Below are 10,172 nucleotides of genomic sequence, written 5' to 3'. Positions count from 1 at the left end.
AAATTTAATACAAAGGCTCATAATATATTTTTACAATAGCAAATTGAAAAATAAAAGAAATATATAGTCACGATTTTTTTTTTTATAAGCATTTAAAGTTCAAATTTTGACTAAATACGTAAAAATTACGGCAATGTTCAAATTATCTTAGACAGAAATTCATAAAAGTTTTTCTTTTTAATTCTAAGATTTGGAAATTTAATACAAGGCTCCTAACATATTTTTACAATAGCAGTTGCAAAATAAAAGGAATACATTGTCACAATTTTTATTTATAAGCATTTAAAGTTCAAATTTATACGAAATATGTCAAAATTGCGAAAATTTGCAAGTAATTTAGTGGTTGAAAAATCGTAAAAATTTTTTCTTTTATAACTAAGTTTTTAAAATTTGGTACAAGGTTCTCCATAAGTTTTTCTTTAAAAATAATATATCCTAGACTGACAAATCATCTCCGTTCAGAATCGTTTTTCGTATACAATGATATAATATCATTGGATTCAAATTTAATTCCATCCATTACAGTAACCCACTTGTAACCTACTGTACAGCAGAGCGACATCCACGACTTACCCGCCTTTTTTTGAAATACCTATATCTGGTATATTTTCATTTAGAAAAAAAAATACAATAATCTTTTTCTAAGAATTATATTTTAAAAGAATCGTTTCTGTCGGTTGCAGAGGCATACGACGATGTCTGTGACTACACGACGCGGAGACAAGACTGAAAATATATAGACAGCAAAATTAGTTTACAGTTCAAAAGGTTCAGTAGCAAAGCAAACACAACTAAAAGGTGAAAGCGATCGGGTACAAGTGTATACGACCCCCTTTAAGACTTTTTAATAAATCCGTTCATCCCTTTGGATAGACGAACGTGCGCGCAATTAATACTTTGAAGGCGAAAAATAAAAATAAGCGACGTTACTGCACATTTGCATCATTATCGCCCAAAGCGATGTTACACAATTTGTCGGGGAGGTTTCGAAAGACATTTTGAAGTTTTGCATTTAGTGTTGGAGTGTTTCCGCGTAGCTCGAGGGCCTACGCATCATATAGAAAATAAAATATGCATACATTATAATGAATAATATAGTTATGGATGCGTATGTATACGTTTTTCTGGTTATTATTATTTATCTGACTTAAAAAAAAGATTATTAGTATATTATTACACGTTTGCCTGCACGTCAGAGCTGTATTGTTTCGTTACCGTTAGTTTATTTTCGTGTCAAATATGATTACGTAAATTACATGTTTCGAGATCGTTAATATTAAAAACGACAATCAATCATAAACGATTATTGAGTATTCACGTTTTCTCCAACTAACTTTTCCACTATATCTATTATACGCGTCGGACCGATATCAAACGCCCGGAGATATTTTATAGATGATAAATAAAATATTTTATTGGTTCGATAATTATTAGAATGAACAACAACAATCAATGACCGCGTGCTGCCGTGCTACCGATGGCCACTTTTCGCCGGGGGTCATAGTAGAATGAAGTGTTAATGAGATTCCATTTAAAAAAAAAAAGAAAAAAAAGATTCGTTCAGTGCGTTTCAATAATTAAGAAGTACCTCTACCAGAATTTTGTCCGTTTCTCTTTAGGATACTGATCACGAAACACATTTTTGTTTACCGGTTAGATATAGGTACCTACTATATAAACGATTTGTGGGTAACTATCTAATACATAATGGCGCGGTAGTCGCAAGTCTGTTCGACCCAATAAATCCTCGTTTTTGCGGCAAACTGCTCGAAAAGTTTTTAAACGGATAGAAATCGATTATTATTTTCCAACCGGTAATGTTATCCAATTAGTCTTAAATCGGGTTAAGCCGAGTGTGTAGGGGTCGTTCGAATCCAATAATTTACGCTCGCGTTTGTTTTTTAATGAAATTTACCGATTGCACGTTGTATGCCGCCCTTAATCCCTACTCCGAAAACATTACAAAATATATTTATTGGACCTTCCTGCAGCATGCCATCTCATCTCTCCATCCTGCAGCATAAGTATATTATAACGGGTTATTCTATTATTCGCAGTGAATTGATTTAAATATATTTAGGGTAATCACTATCGACAAAAATAGGTTTCATATGCCATAAAAATCTAAAAACGATAGCATGTTATTATACTATAATATATGTTTATATTACATTCATGTATATTTTTTTATAACGATAAGTACCTACCTTTAAATACAATATATTCTATATACATTGTACATACCTATATACTCGACTACTCAAGTATTTTTTCAGTTTCATTTTCACTCAAATTATATGCGATATTTGTAGAATATTTATTAAAAATTACTAGGTTTATAATTAATATATAGATTGATACCTATATTATACAGGCGTAGGAATAAAAGGTATAAAAAATAATCCAAAAATCAATGCATAAATTATAGCACGTATATTCTTGGTATTCTATAAATCAAATAAGCTTTAAAAATACATTATAATGCATTATATTATATTACTTTATTTTTTTTAAACTAACATAATATTTGATATAATAATGAATTCGAACTAGTTACGTAGGATTTGTCGTCTTTGGCTTTTGCAAGTTGAATATATACGAAAAATAAAGACTAAATTTAATTGAAACAAAAATAAAAAAAAACGTCTAGTGTGTCACACTGTATATATACGAGCGTACCACGCGGGTATAGAATTACGGGAAGCTCGTCTAATTTATTGTTAATAGACTTAGGGTCGGGGGATTTTTTGTTTTTTAATATGGTTGTCTAATAACTTGGTAGAAATTAATATAGCCCCCTAAAGGCGCGGACCGACAGACACCTACTGCCGCTGCGTGGCGATGAAGACGACTATATATTATGTGTGGGACGGTCCACCGCCGCGGCCGCTGTGGTTAAAATATAACCAACGACCCTCGTATTATCATTATTATTATTATTATTATTATTGTTATTATTATTATTATTATCCTTATTATCCTTATTATTACCGTCGAGACCGATTACTGGAAAACATAATTTAACTATAAACCGCGAAAATATGGCTCCGAATTTAAGTGCAGCTGTGGTGTAACCGGCGCACGTGGCGACGACGTATAGGCACTGTTCCTAACAGCCTAATTGCGTCTTCGAACATTAGCAAAATATTACCGTGTGCATAATTGTATTATTATTACAACGCCTGACATTGGCGGCGAACACGCACATGTAATCTGGCAATTTTAACCGTAAGGCTGGTAGTAAAGCTAGTGAAAAATCGCATCACTTTTCGACCTTTCGGAAAGATTTAATGAAAACTATATTATAGCACCCGCTGGGGTATAGGTAGGTATATAGGACATAGGTATACGTGGCCGTTGCTAGTGCGTAAATAACGGAGCGTTTGGCTGCGGGCAACTTACATAAATCAGCTAAATCCTACTGGCTCTTTTAACCCGCAAAGGCTCTTTGAGAATATAGGGATATGTACACTTTCGTGCGAGCCCCTGAAACACATATACGGCAAAAAGGTATATAGTTTGGACACGAGGTTCCCAACAAACGAAATTAACGTTCACATAATGTAAGCATATTATACGTTGTCCACATAACATTAGTGCTATGCGCATGCGGTGTAAAGTGTAAAAACGAATAAATCGTGTCAGGTTTATTTTTATTTTAACGCCGGCGAGTGTAGTCGGGAACAATAATGAAATATGTAAATTGAATTATTATCGAAAACGTTAAATTTCATAAATTATTACTTTTTAAATTGTTATACAATATATAATATTATATTATATACCTATAATCCGTGTATAAGTATTTTAGGGACACAGCCGTGAAGTGGAAAAACGAATGGCACAAATATTGGTATTTTAAGTGCATACGGACCATCTGATTGTTAAAACGATTTAAAATATTCAAGTTGGTTTGTGTACAATGTACATGTATATCATATTTTATTATTCTGTTTTGTACTGTGCGTACACGCATATTTATATATATATAGGTATACATTTTCAAGAATTTAAAAATGTAATTGATTGAAAAATGGATACTCAAGAACATAAATATTTTTATAAGCATTAAATAATAATAATGAACATTTATATTGATTAACTTCCTTATTATTATTAACCATTAATATTTTTGAATATCACTGTACGTACGATGTTAGAACATACTACAATTACAGTAGGTACTACTCGTATATTGAATTTACCCATACAATATATTTTTTCTTAATTAAAACGTTTTAAAAATAGCGTATTTGTACACAATATTAATTATTCTAAGTTAATTTATTATGACTTGTAATGTTACTCTTGAGATTTAATGGTAGGTAGGTAATACAAAATAAATTAAAAAAGTGACACAACTTTTTAGATTTTAGTACCTATAGTATAAATATTTTAATTTTATAAATAATATATTGTTGTTGAACTTTAAAATTATAATTAAAAATTTTAATTATGAGTATTGTTTATTTTATTTATATTTCAACACTTTGTACGTGATTTTTAGTTTAAAAAATATAACATATTACAGTTGGTGGAATACCGAATAAATTGCTTGTAAATTTCACGGAGATGGGAAATTGAGTGATAGATAGAGAGAAAGAGACGTTTGATACCTACTATATTCGTTTGAATAAGTGTTATTAATCGACATCTAACTTACATTTGACTTCATATAGATAATACTTCTTAGTATTTTGGTACCATGGTGAATCGATCATAGACTTATAACTTATAATAATGTATTATAAGACACATCCCGTGTTCATTGCTTAAGTCTAACTATGAATGATGATAATATGCGCATAATATTAAGTAAATTCCGTTAAAAAAGAAAATAAGTTGCGTGTGACGACAATTATTACATATCTACGGACTACGGACATATTTTATTATTGAAATAGGCCCTCGCCCGACGCTAGTTTCACTATCCATAACAAATATCATATGTATACAATCTCTTGTCGCATTCGAGTTGAATAAAACCGTAAAATAGAATTTACGCAACACAGCCTTAAACTCTTCTCCGGACATGAGTTTCCGTAAATCGATGCCCCCTCCCCCGGCCATAGCCGCCACAGACCCTACGAGAAAAATAAATTAATAATAATAATAAACGTATATTATCCTGTCGCGCTGTCCAACTTAATCTGCATTTTCAAACGAGCCTATATTATAATAATATAACCCACGCTGGAATGCCGGCGCACGGCGACGCAGACAAACTATCACATACATGAGGGCGCACTCATTAATAAGTTGTCGATTTATTGTCCGTGTATATATACATAATATGTGTTATAATATATATGTACATTGTACACATATATACACTACCGGTTTTACACATAATATTTTCTTCGTCCGTATACGAGACAGTGATAAACGAAATTGGACGGGTGCGTATTATAAAGGATGACCGACAGTGGATGGCAATCAGAAACCGCATCTGAAAAACAATTGACTGGATTTTGATATACGAATACGCGTTAAATAACCTAAAACGGGGGATAGTATTCAAGTATTTGCCCATTATTTTCAGTACGATCGTTCTCAGTGGGTTCGCTGTAAAAATTTTATTTTTGTAATTTTAAAGTATATACAAACTTTTTGAGTATCTACCAAAGAAATTGAAATCCGATATCCACTATAGTTTCGAATAAAAACTCCATCAAATCACAATACTGTTTTTTTTTTTTTTATTATAATAAACTAAACCTGTGTATAAGTTATAAATTTTAAATGATGGTTTTTTAATTATGAAAATTAATTTATTTAGAATTAATTTTAAGCAAACAAATTTTAAATAAATGCGCGTCAGAGTTTAAAAGTTCATTAGTACTAAAATACTTATTGAGTACCAAACTTTTAAAAAACTTGAAGATTCTATTGAATGTCAAGTAAAGACAGTAAAGTTATTAATTTAAGATTCTTTATCCAGTCATCCTTATTCATCGAATAAAATAAAATGGAGTAGACTGTTTTACTAAAAAATATCTACGCCGCAATTAATTTATACTTAATGGAATACATATCCCTTCTCTCATAATAATAATAAATAATAATATACGCGTATATTTTATTCAAATTTATTTTAAGTGATTCGTGTTTTGAAGTACAAAATCACAAAATATTTTTTATATGTATTTAATAAAAATGCTAATAAACTAGAGTATTGCGGAATATTAAATTGCTTTTGTACAAATATAAAAATGAAAAAGGGAAAATTAGGTAACCGCTCTGTTACATGTACGGTAGGTGTCGCACCTAGTCATCGAACAACTAATAAAAGTAAGTTACTGTAATCAAAGTGTTAAATTTGAGTTTAATGATAAATTATTGCACACAAAAAACATTTCTAAGCGAAGACAATGTGCCTGCCTACATTATACTAAGTATATTATTAAATTGTTATGATGCTATTATCATAATTTATTTATTACAATTAATAGAACCGTTGGTTGAATTATTATTTATTTTTTTCCAAAAACTTTGCATTTATTATATTTTTAATTTATAAAGATTTCTAATATCTTACTAATGCTAAGTAATTACATTTATTTTTTTAGAATTATTACAACAAAATAAGAAAATCGATTTTGTTTAATAATTGTTTTGCATTAAGATTTGTATCCCATTTTTTCCTATTTTTTTTTTGTTTTTCCTAATTATTAAGCAATGTACTCGACATTTTTATTTTTTGACCGCTCAAACTACTAACTAGATCCATTAGAAGCCACACTCAATGTTGAAAATCTAATCATTTTTACTGTTCTAAAAGGTGATGACAGACTTTGTTGTAAAACCAAAACACATTTCCGTTCAAAATCTAAAATTAATTGTATCATATTTGTATTTTTCTTATACCTATACGTCTTAATCGATAGTTATATTATAATTTATAATAGCACTATAGCTGGTATAAATACACTGATATAGGTTAAACAAACACTATTTTTTAAATGGCATTCTTAACTGTATAGTTTTATTTGAAAAATAATGATTCGGATAAAAGAGTATGTGATCGTATGAATTGCATAAGTTTTATAGCTGTGGTCCAACGTAGAAAATCCGTCTATCGTCAATTTTGAAGCGTCATTATTATACAACACGACGTATTCATATAGAATATGCATTATGTATAAATGTATAATATGCATTGTACCATTTACGTCGTATATATAGAACGCCGCATTGATACCCCTCGATACAAATTTTACCCTACGTCAATAAATCATTGTGTCCAAACTCCAAGTAGGTACCTATATTATTATTATTGTCGTCTCCCATAGAATATCAATGCCTGCTTTCGTTTTGGCACTTAATAGGAAAAAAAATCGTTTTTGTATTCTATTGGTTAAAGTAGGTATAGTCGCGAAGTATATAATAATATAAGTGATAAGAAGAACCCTTTCGGCACGAGTTCATTTACGTCTATATGTAATATATGTATATATAGGTATACAGCTAAAGCGTATAAAAGAACGGTTAAATGGATACAGCATTTGACCTTCCCGCGAACGAAATCTCCGTGCGTGGAATTTAAAAACCATTTATAGCATCGGTACAAAATGAAAACCTGCCAACAGAGATCAGCTTTTGGTCGGGCTGCGTTTCACGCTTGCAAAAAGCGATTTGTCAAGCAGTAACTGTAATATTCGGTATAAACACATGAGCTGTCAGAGCACAGCAATATGTAATAATACTAATAAGAAATCGCGATGTATTATAATATTATGTGTGTTGTGTGAGTTGTCGAAAGGGAGCGAGTCCGGATCATAATTGAGTCTCTCGTTTAATCCCCAGCGCCCCAATATACGGTGTAAACAAGGGAGAGGTGACTCACGCATTTCCGTCGGGTTAAAACAGTCGGTTACTATTGGGCTTTTTGTAAGAAATATATATTGGATCAAGGTTTTTGATTTAGAACACTATTGTTTTCTACAGCTATACAGAGTGTTTCACCAAGCATGCGCCACTCCTTTTTATCCTTGAATAATGAATTTATTAAAATTCTAAGTTTTGGAATTTTTAAATTTACTTAGGACTATATTTTCAAACACTTAAATATATTTATATAAATTATAGAAAATATACAATTTTTATTAATTTATTTTTAATTAAACCATCATTTTTACATTGAATAGATCATTTTTTGAAAATGTTTAAACAACCAAATTAAAATTTGAAAAAATAATGTCTCAGTTATTCTTACTTTTTCTAAACGTTATGTACCAAAGATAGTTCATGATAGTAGGGTTAGAAGATATGTTTGAGGCTATGATGATTTGAAAATGTTGGTGATTAAAATTAATTAATTGACAGTTTATTTATAATTGATAAAAATCGTCAGAGTAATATTAAGTACTAGACTATAAATAATACATATGTTTAGTTTTCATGTAAAACCATGAATAAATTATATAATACCACATTATAATGCTTATTAACTCAGAAACTACTTTTTAAAAATACTCTTAAATGTTCTAAAGAATCTAAATTTTTTAAATATGGTATTTAATAAGTATACTTAAAAATTTCAAAAATAAAAATTTGAATAAATGCATAATGTACCATTTAATGATATATTATTATTTGTTGTTAATTTTCAAAGACCCAAAATGTGTGAGAATCGATCTTTTCTTATAGATACCTACCACACATTATTTTAATATTAAATAATTAATATAGAATTTCATGATCTATTAATCATCTAATAGAAAAATGTTAAGTGGTAAACACAAAAGTATAAAATAAGGATACATTTCGCGTTTAATAAAAAGATAATATCTTTACACCTAAAATAATTATATTATCGTGTTTGCTATCTATTAAATATAAATAAATTTTAAGTTGTTTGGCAGATATGCAAATATTGATACATAAATGTGTGATAGCAAAGTATAAAAGCCAAAAAAAAATTATCTAATTTTGTATCTACATCATCCCACATAACTATTAACATTATAAAATAATATATTATATTATAGAATAAGTGGATTACGCATAATTTTGTTAAATCCCTAAATTATATAAACTTAAATGTTGGTAATACTTGATTGCTGAATTATTGTGAAAATCTACTTATAAGTAATTTATTCAATAATAATTAGGTACTTATTAAAAAATGACGTTTAAATAAAATTAATATTAAACTAATAATGACAACTTGTTGTTATTGTATTTTGATTTTAGATAGTTATAATTTAAACCTTAATTTTAATATTTAATAATATAATATATGTTATAATAATTTATTGTAATGAACAGCGTTGTGCAGATTATGATTTTATAATATTCATTTATTATGTAGGTAATGAATGATACAAGACACAAGTGTGTTAATCATGAAAAATAATTATTTTATATAACTACATATTATTTATAAATATTTATTGTCAATATTTCAGTAGGTAATATATAATATGGTATTACTATCTATATTATACATTTATTAATGTATAAGTATATAAATATAACGTTTGCATAAAGTTTTTAAAACAGATAACGTTAAGAGTAACAATTTAAGTGTAGGTGCCAACAAATAGAAAACATTTCAGTACACTTTAAACAAATTGACGAAAGGATTGCACAGAACTAGGGATAGACGTATACGTATTTGTTAATACAGATGCAAAACGGATGTAATATGGATCAAAATAATGAACGTTTATTTTTTTTCTACAAATAACTTCCAAAACAACATTAACGATTTTATTATAAACAAACAGTACTTTTGAAATCAGCCAATCACCGACTATTGCTGGTCGAACAAAACGAGAACATCTGCCGGTGATCGAGGCCTGCTCCTGTGAATGACACTAAGTCGGACCCGAGCGACACAATGGTAGTTGGTACCCAGGTATACTACAGACAGAGGGGGGATGGTGACCTAAGCGCGTTTATGAAAGCGAAATTTATCCCCCTATCCTCCCCCCATTCCAGCCGTATTTTAATATTTACGTCTGGGGGGAAAATGAAAAAAAGCCGATTTATATTAGACTTATCGGACCGCAAAATCGGAACACGTGCTGCTTTACACCATTTTAGTAATTTTTTCTCGATTCTGAATATTATATGCGCCCCCCCACACATATGCAAGGGGATGCCCCACGTCCAGTATAAGAGCGTATTTCCGGGTTTTGACAGTTTAAACAGAAGGGGAGGTAAAT

The sequence above is a fragment of the Acyrthosiphon pisum genome, chromosome A1 (assembly GCF_005508785.2).
Source record: "Acyrthosiphon pisum isolate AL4f chromosome A1, pea_aphid_22Mar2018_4r6ur, whole genome shotgun sequence".
Taxonomy (NCBI): domain Eukaryota; kingdom Metazoa; phylum Arthropoda; class Insecta; order Hemiptera; family Aphididae; genus Acyrthosiphon; species Acyrthosiphon pisum.
Note: the sequence above shows the minus strand (reverse complement) of the source record.